This window comes from Symsagittifera roscoffensis, chromosome 5, assembly GCF_963678635.1.
Source record: "Symsagittifera roscoffensis chromosome 5, txSymRosc1.1, whole genome shotgun sequence".
NCBI classification, from domain to species: Eukaryota; Metazoa; Xenacoelomorpha; order Acoela; family Convolutidae; genus Symsagittifera; species Symsagittifera roscoffensis.
This window is the reverse complement of record NC_087066.1, coordinates 51,780,012-51,788,895: the sequence shown is the minus strand read 5'-3', so window position 1 is coordinate 51,788,895 and position 8,884 is coordinate 51,780,012. Positions and strand designations below refer to the sequence as shown.

The window sequence follows — 8,884 nt, the reverse complement described above, 5'->3', positions numbered from 1 at the left end:
CAATCGGAATAACAAATTTGTTGAGTCTCTTCAGCATCGGCCGCTATGCTCATTTCTTTCAATTAAAAGCCATGCTACTCGGAAATGTCATTTTTTTGATTTCCTGATCGCGTTTTTTTTTGTTTTCTCGATAACTATCCTGCCAAATCTGATGTTATAGGTTTAGTCGATACAACAGGTTTTTGGAAGCTTAGCTTGATAAATTGCTCTGTTTAAACTATTTAGAAGAAAGTTATGACCTTCAAACAAATGAAGGTTTTCAAAGTTGATTGTTTTTCGAAACTTTTTGAACTGTACTCCAAAATTACCGTGCCAATTCTCAGATTAAGAGTTCAATCGTGAAAGCCGATTTTGTGAATCTCCTCTACTTTACTGGCCACGACCTGCTTCTAGCAGAAACCTTTATGGAATTCAGAAAGTCAAAATTTTGAATTCCGCCCATTTTTAGAAAATTCGAACTTTCTTAATCCTGATTCGAAAAGTGGATTATGTGGGATTTGAAATGAAAGTTTCAATCAAAATAAGCGGTTGCGGAAATTTATCCTGCAGAAGCAGCTCCTGATTTTTTTTAAGAGAATCATGTTTCATGGGTAAATTCCATATTCAAAAAAAATTTTTGCACTTCTCACTACGTAATACGTAATTACGTATTTCATCCCGCATCAATATAACAAATTCAAAAAAAAAAACACCAAACAGGTATATCCAGCTTTAGCTAGGCTGTAACTTTTTTTTTGTCAAAACATAAAAAATTTTAGTTTGTCTAGTTTTTTTCAACATTTATCATTTTCTCCGCTTAGCATCTGTGTAAAATATTACCAAAGAAGGGATCCTTTGGATGGCGAGAGAATCAAATAACTATTCTCTCAGTGAATTGACCCTCTCGCCATCCAAAGGGTCACCGCTTTGGTATTATTTTACACACTTGCGATGTAACACAGCCATAAAAACATAGGTCGAAAAAATGAAAAATATTGAAAAAAATAGGTGAACCAAACTTTTGTATGTCTCAACAAAGGACTCGAATTTTTGTATGTCTCGACAAACCCTCCCTCAAATCCGCTTCTGGTTGTTTGTCAGTAGCGGGTAAAATTTTGAATTATGAAGTATTTTGTCAAATGTTAAATGTTTTGATTTTCATCAACATTTGTAAAAAAAACGTTTTGAGCATTCACGAGTTTTTCACATTTTTTGTACAGGAAATGCTCTTAGAACAAAAGAAGTGCATTCATACTTGCACATATGAATGCACTTCAATAAACGCACATATGAATGCAAATAGATATATACGTATTTTTTGTTCAATTCAAATTGGTTTGTTAGTAGGTAGGTAAAATGGTTATGAAAGATGGAAGGGAGCCAAAATGATTGATTTCTATTTTCGAAAGTGGAATTTAAATTTTAGATTCCCCAGCGGTATATATTTTTTTCCTAATGATCTAGTTTTCTCGAACTTCCAGTTTTCTCCAGTTTTTGTGAATAATTTGAAGTTTTGATGAAATAAACATAACTAACAGACAGTTAGAGAAATTTTGATGAACGCAGAGAAAAAATATTACTTGTTTTTTTTTTTTGAAAAAACTTCAACGTTCGAACTCGAATTTTAGACAAAAATGATAATGCTTAAAACTATTAGAATTTCTAGAGCAACTTGTTATTGGCTTTTTTTTGATGAAAAATTACCCAAATTTTGTCGAAAGTGCCATTTATTATAAACTGCTTTGGAAATTTGAATTACCTAACGGTCCCTTTCGATTCCATAAAACGCCAGTAGTAGATGTTGAGGCTGATTAGGGGGGAGGGGAGCATGGCGGACCCCATGTATTAAGATACGTTATAGATTTCCGGTCGGCCATGCTAAGTTTTAAGATTGGGTATAGAGTCTACAATGTATTGAGATGGGGAATACCAATGGTAGGTTTTCTGGTTTGTGTGATGGCAAGATAATGGTAAGAAAAACGTTTTTTTTTTGGTTTTAGTGTGAAAATGTTTTGTTTTTTTTGTGCAAAAGTTTCGGCGCGCGTTATCTAATTGGGAACAATTAATTGTTAATTACTTGTAGATTGTAGAATTAGGGTTATTTTTTTAAGTTTTTTGGTGTATGGTAAGTCAATGGTAAGAGTTTTTGTGCAAAAACTTAGATTTTTTGCCAGAAAAACTGAAATTTTTTTTCAAAATTATCCAAAACACGATAAGTTTAGCTATTATTTGACCTAATTTTTTTAAATAATCTTACTTTTTATCTGATTGAAACAATGCTGAAACCTACAGAGACTTCGAAAAAAATCAAATTTTTTGAGAGAAAAAAAAAATTACAAAAAAAGTATATAGATCACTGCCTTGTATAACAAGTTTAATGCAAAATTTTACATTTTAATATCAAAAACCAATATAATACGACATCATGAATAAATTTACTACACCAGATCAGTTCTTATAAGTTCAATGGTTTTGTATGAATACCATCATCTTGTACTTGTCTTTTTGGATAAAAATAGCTTAGTCTTTTCTTTGTCTGTTCATATCTGACCACCATAAGATTTATAGTTCTGAACCCTCTGTTTGTAGATGTTAAGTTGATTGCTTCATCGAGCACTCTCCTGTTTTTTGACATAGGACCGTCTCCAGCATCTTCGAGAACTCGCTCGTTTTATCCTTTACTGCTAAATTTGAACTTATCTGACTTGTTGTCATAGCAGCAATATGTCTTGCTAGAAAAACATAGCATTTCTTTACATCTAAATTCTTCTTTAAAAAGTCCCGGCTTCCGTTTATCATACTTTTCATGCGTACTGCAACACGTTCGAGGGAAGAAATTTGAATTTGCATCCGCCTTGAAAGAGTCTCTGCAGTCATTTTTCCTCATTTTTCCCAAGCAGCTCTCTTATCTGGTTGGATACAGTCGTATAAATTCGCTTCAGCAAGTGCCAAGTGAAATGAGTCTGTGTCCATCCCTAACTCGTCAATTTTTTTTTAATCGCAGAAGTTGTCGAAGAAGTTATAGTAGAGCTCCAACATTCTGAGTTTTGCAAACTGCAGTATGAAAAATCCAACAATGATGGGTTCTCTATGTTCAATGGTGGATTTCAACAATTCGACCTCATATAAATCTGTTTCAACTGAATTCAATTTTTGAACAATGGTTCATTGATTGGTTTATGATTGTTTTCATTGTTCAGATATTTTGTGATTGTATGTGTCGATCTATCCATGATCTGATATCCAGGATACGAGGAATTACCCAAAAGTTTCATTGTTTCTGCTACAACTCCTGATAGAGGGTTTTCATCTCCTTCTCTTCTGGCATCAACCACTGATTACACGAAATTATTTGAAACATTTCCGAGGAGAATATTGAACAAATCGGTAAATTTTGGTGCACTGCAAGCCAAGTTCCAAATAAAAGTTGAACAGAGCAGTTATAACTGTTCCATTTTCTAGCTTGAAACTAGATATCAGCATTCTCTGAGGCTGTTTTAACATTTCGTTCTCGATCGCATAATTCTTCATGTAATCTCCAATATCATCTCTTCCAAGCTCATTATTTTTGAAAATTGGAGGAAAATTCGCAAATTTTGAATTTAGTTCATCTGGAACAACTAAATCGCACTGAACGTAGCCAAAGGGATCCATCTTTTATTTTTGCTAGAAAAAGTCTGCAGAAAGAAGTCTTTTATAGGAAAAGTGGGTTCTTACGTGATTTTTGATCTTGTCATTGGTTTTGAAACTTTCCCACCAGTCACACTCCCACATTTCTTCCACTTTGTATCCTTTCTCATTAATGTATTCTCGTCGTCGCATATCATTCATCTCTTCTTGTTTCCTCGCTCAATATCCTGTTCTGTTAAGGAAGGACAAGCTTCTTAACAGGAACAGAAGTGGTAGTAGCATCCCATTGCTTCGAATACTTTTTAACAGTGATCGCAGTAACCATCAACATTAAAACAGTCGATTTTTTTTCTGTTTACCAGATGTAAAAAAAGCTCTCAATTTTATATTCTGGCCTTGATTCTTTATAGTAAGACATGATCATATTCTCAAAGTTGCGAGTTCGATTATGTCTAGCCTTGAATTTCTGCATATCGGTGTCAAACTCCCATCTCGTGTACAGTCCTGTTGGCATATCTTGACACATTGAGAAAGGGTAAAGCTGGCTTGCATCAATTCCAATGATTGATTTACAAACATTTCTGATGTAAATTTCATCAACTACAGCTTTTCGAGTGAAATAAATGAAAGGTCCACCAGTCATGTCCTCTCTAATTTTTTCACACAAATCTTTATCACTTTCGCAAAAGGGATGAAACTTGTAATTAGTAGATTTGTGCAGACGTACGTTTGCTAGATTTGGAAGTGTGCATCCAAGTTTCAACATATCTATCCCCTTGCTATGATAAAATGAATCATTTTTTGCCTTGCCTCCAGAGCTGAGACTACATCCTTGTTGTTGTACCACTTCAAAAAGTCTTTGAACACTGTTATTCCGTTTTTCTGCCAAGTCTCTTACAAGTAATTGTTAGTTGATTTGAAGCTTTTTACGTGTCTTTTGTTCGTCAAACCCACTCTTTCTCAGCTTCTCATAATCAAGGAAGTCTTTGTCTTGAGGATTGTTGTTTCTAACTTTACTGAAAAAGGCTTCATACGGTGGCAATTCGGTAAAATCAAGTTTGTATGGGTTATCAAATCACTCATAGGGAAAAAACCCTATTGTTTTGATAGCTTCATAGGTTATAGATTTTGAGAAAAGAGTCCGGAGTAGTTGTTCCACCCACAAACTTCATTATTTTTAGAAATTGTACATCTCCAAACTTGTACATCTCCAAAGATATAGAGTCAATTGCTTTTTTGATGACTGATGTTTCTTGTTCTTTATCGCGGATCAAATAAGGGACTAAATAAGACTTGATCAATTTCAAATCATATCTACCGCTGTTAAATCCAAAAACAGGTAAAGTTTTTACATATCTCTCCAGATGTTGTTTCAAATCGATGAGTTGATTTTTCTGAGTTCTCAAGAATTGTGTTGACATATCTACTTCTTCCGAATCTTCAACGCATTCGTCTTCGTACTCGAATTTATTACTTGAATAATTTTTACCACGTTCGTTCAAAGATCTTTTTCATTCTTTCATTGACAGCTACTTCAATATCTCTAAATTTTGTTCTCATCTCCAACTTACTTTTTTCAGCTAACAGTTCGAGGTTGCTTACAAAATCAGTAATCAAATTCTGTGGATCCTTGCTGTACAAAAAGATGGGTTCATTAATCAGATTCGATGATATAGAGACTGAAATGGGGACATGTTTTCCAATCCAGGTTGTAGTTTGTGTTCCTTTTGTTTCCTCTGTAGGAACACAAATCGACTCAAAATGGATAATTGCTAGATTATTGAAGAGCTTGTTATCTTCAGAAACTGGAAGATTGAATCCTTCTAATTGTTCAAACAAGGTTTCGCGAAGTTCATACACGTTCTTTGAGTGAATATGTCTCAGTTGGTCCTTACATCTCAGGAGATGCTGATTGAAGTGGTCTGTTTTGTGGAAAAAGGTGTCACAGCTAGGGCATCGAAAGCACTTGATGAAACTATCTATATCGTTTGTATGAATCATATGATTGTTAAATCTCAGTAGTTTAACTGTTTTATCGAATCTTCCGATACTTCGTCGAGCTAGTTCTCCTTTATATTCTCCTTCTTGGATATCGAAATCGTATCTAAAAATGTTTCTTTGAACAATTTCCCTGACAACAGGTAAGTCTTCTACAGAAACTCCTCAAAAATTTTTAGGATCATAAGTAGATTTTGATATAAAATCTGTAAAGTATCTGGAAGTGTGAGAGTCGAGATCCTTGTGTCCGTTCATGTACATTGCCAGTGCGCGGAAAAGACACAAATGATCTCTGTAAGGTTCCTTGTCTTTGTTAGATAAAAGACAGTTAACGGAATGGTTTTTCAGTTCGGGTAAGAGAAAGTCCGGACAACCCATTGGAATATTTTTCAGCCAAGCAACAAAAATTGTCTTATTTGTGATCAACTTGAATCGCCACTTTGCGTTTTGACGTTCTTGGGTACATTGCTCCACAATATCAAGTTTTTCCACTTTTCCTCTTATTGTTATCAAGTCTGCTTTAGTATTGTTGACACGGGCGTAGAAATATTGATATTTACCAGTCTCAATGTTTCGAAGAACAAAACCCAGAGCAATGTTGATTTTAGCGGCAGAATCGAGCTTGTTGTAGACTTCTTCAAGTTTCTCGTTAATTATTTTAGTATCTAACTCGGACATTTGAAAGTTAAATACCTGATAACTCCCATTATCCATCTCCGTATCCACCAGAAAATGGTTGAAAAGCACTAAGTTCCTCCCTAAGTTTTTCACCATCTTCCCCTTCTTCCTCCACAATCTTGTTCAAGTCCGCTACAGTATCACTGGGTTTCCGTTGCTTAGCTCCATGTTCTTTTCTCCGATGTTGTTGGAGAGAATAGTAACTTGGGAGTTCTTGTTCAAAAGAAGAGCAAACCGTCGACTGCTTAGAACTTGGTTCAGCATGCTTCATCGCAACATGATAATCCATCTCCTCTTTACTCTTTGTATAAAAATGACAGGTTGGACACTTATGTTCTTTTTGTTTTTCACATCTTTTTCGATGTCTCGCAGTATCCGCTCTCCTGTATTCCTGAGCACAGTCCTCACACTTCACTTTCTCGATTCGGTTAAGGGCAGGCATTATCTAAAAAAAAATTTGGGACTTAAGAAAGGTTCCAAAATTAAAAATTTAAAGTACCAATTGAATGAAAATACTTACTTTTTTCATTTCGTTAAGTAACGAAATGTGAAATTTGAAGTTAAATTCAATTGACTGTTTCTGATTGGCAAACAAAAGGGATGATTTACCCCAATAAAACAAGCGTATTTATACTAAGAATGACGTATCGCCTACGCAATTATCCTTTTATGGTAACTTTCCTTTTATGGTAATGACGTCATTCTATAATTAGAAGTGACGTCACCGCCCACGCAACGTTCCTTTTATGGTAATGACGTCAACCCCTACGTCATTCCTTCGAAATTTCTAGAATTTTCAAGTAAAATTTTCAACCAATCAGAACTAAACAGTTTCTAGATATAACTTTGGATCCGAAAAATTAATTTTTGAAAAATGTTTATTAAAAAAAAAACATTTGAACTTCCTCGAGTTACTCTACAAGAAAAAAGAAAATTTTCCGTGTGATTTCCTTATTGATGAAATAGATGTAGATTTTTACTTTTTTTCACAATTTTTTGGACGTTTATGTTGTCCAAAACAGAGTTCTCCGACTAAGTAAAGGTCTCTTTAGGGAAACTTACTCAATCAAAGAGTTTATTTTTGATCAACATTTTGCGTATCATAGCTATAAACTTACTGCTGAGTTACACTTGACTACAAAAGAAATTTTATTTGTTTTAGAAAATTTGAAGTTAATAAAAAAGTCGAACGATAATATTTCAAAGACTCTTTTTATTCCCTATCCATCCCCCAAATTTGTCAAAACTCCTCAGCAAAGTTTTTTATTCCTCCATTTTTTAAAGATTTTCAAAGTTCAAAATCTTGCATGATCAGGTTTGGAATCAAATTTCCAGATATATGCTTTGAAAAATTCATCAACTTTGAGTTATCCTCTCAAATCCACATTAAAATCAAAGAACTTGACTATCTACTTAAAAATCAGCAATTTCTCATCAATTATATACAAAAAAAAATCAATTAACTTGATGAGAAGACTTGTAGAGATGCTATTTTTATTAATTTTCCTTCTTTTTTTCTTTAAATCGGCAATAGTTTTTATTTTTACAGCAAACAACTTTTGGTCATTTATTTTTGCGATTGCTTTTGTGTATATTTTTACTTTTTACTTATTTGGAAAATTTAAGTCCTTAAAAGGTAAACTTTTGTCTGATTGGATACGACAACTTGAACAAAAATGAACATTTTTATGATTGGAAACGACAATGTGTAAAATGGAGCTTTGTTTCCGATTGGACACGAGTTCTCTATAAGAATTCCATAAAAGGAAACTGAAATCTGATTGGACACGACTACAATCCAAATAAGGAAAATCTATTCTGATTGGTTAAACCCACACATTCCAGTTGGAGGTACCCCCTCTCTCAACTAAAAATTATTTTATTTTCAACTTTACTACCGTCAACTACCTCCACTCTCAGCTCTCAATACAAAATTTCAAGTTAACCACCGTCAACTACCTCCCTCTCAACTGTAAATTTTGTTTTTGCTCTGTATCTTTAACTCAACTTATTGCTCAAAATGATCTTCTCAGTATAAAACAACAACCTTATGTTCTCGGCAGAATTTTCGGCTGATTTAGTACAAATCCAAGTGCGAGAAACTGTTTGTGGAGTTTTTCTGGCACGAATGGACATTCCAATCGAAGTCTGGCACATGGTGGAGATGATGCGCAGGGATTTCAACGAACATCATATAACGCAAGTACCCCCTACAGAGAACCAACTTGGAGAAATGCAAATGATGGAGGAAGTGGCTGAGCATGTGGTAATGAACTACCCCGACACTCCTGACTCTAGACATGTGGCTCAACCATTCGACGATTTCCTCTTTCCTTGGGAAGATAGATCTGTGGACAACCCAAGTATCATCGAAGAGGATGAGGGGTTCTCTGAGCCAAGAACTGCAGTCAAGGAACCACCAAGACAACCACCAATGACGGAGGCAAGACCAGCTTTGCGCTCCATTGAGAATTTGCAAAATTTTGAGAACTCAGCTGCTTGACAGGTCTTTGATTCGTAAACAAATTGGTTATTTTCTTGTGTTTTGTGATTTAATTTCTTTGCATCTAATAATTTTATTTTAAAGAGAAAGGCAAAA

The 8,884-nt window shown here is 34.5% G+C and overlaps 1 protein-coding gene across 1 annotated transcript in view; it reads right to left on the bottom strand.

The window, feature by feature from the left end:
• The window catches only part of LOC134846018 (phosducin-like protein 3), a 275,293-nt gene that overhangs the window by 141,771 nt on the left and 124,638 nt on the right, over window positions 1-8,884 (bottom strand). The gene's annotated exons all lie outside the window — the stretch shown is intronic.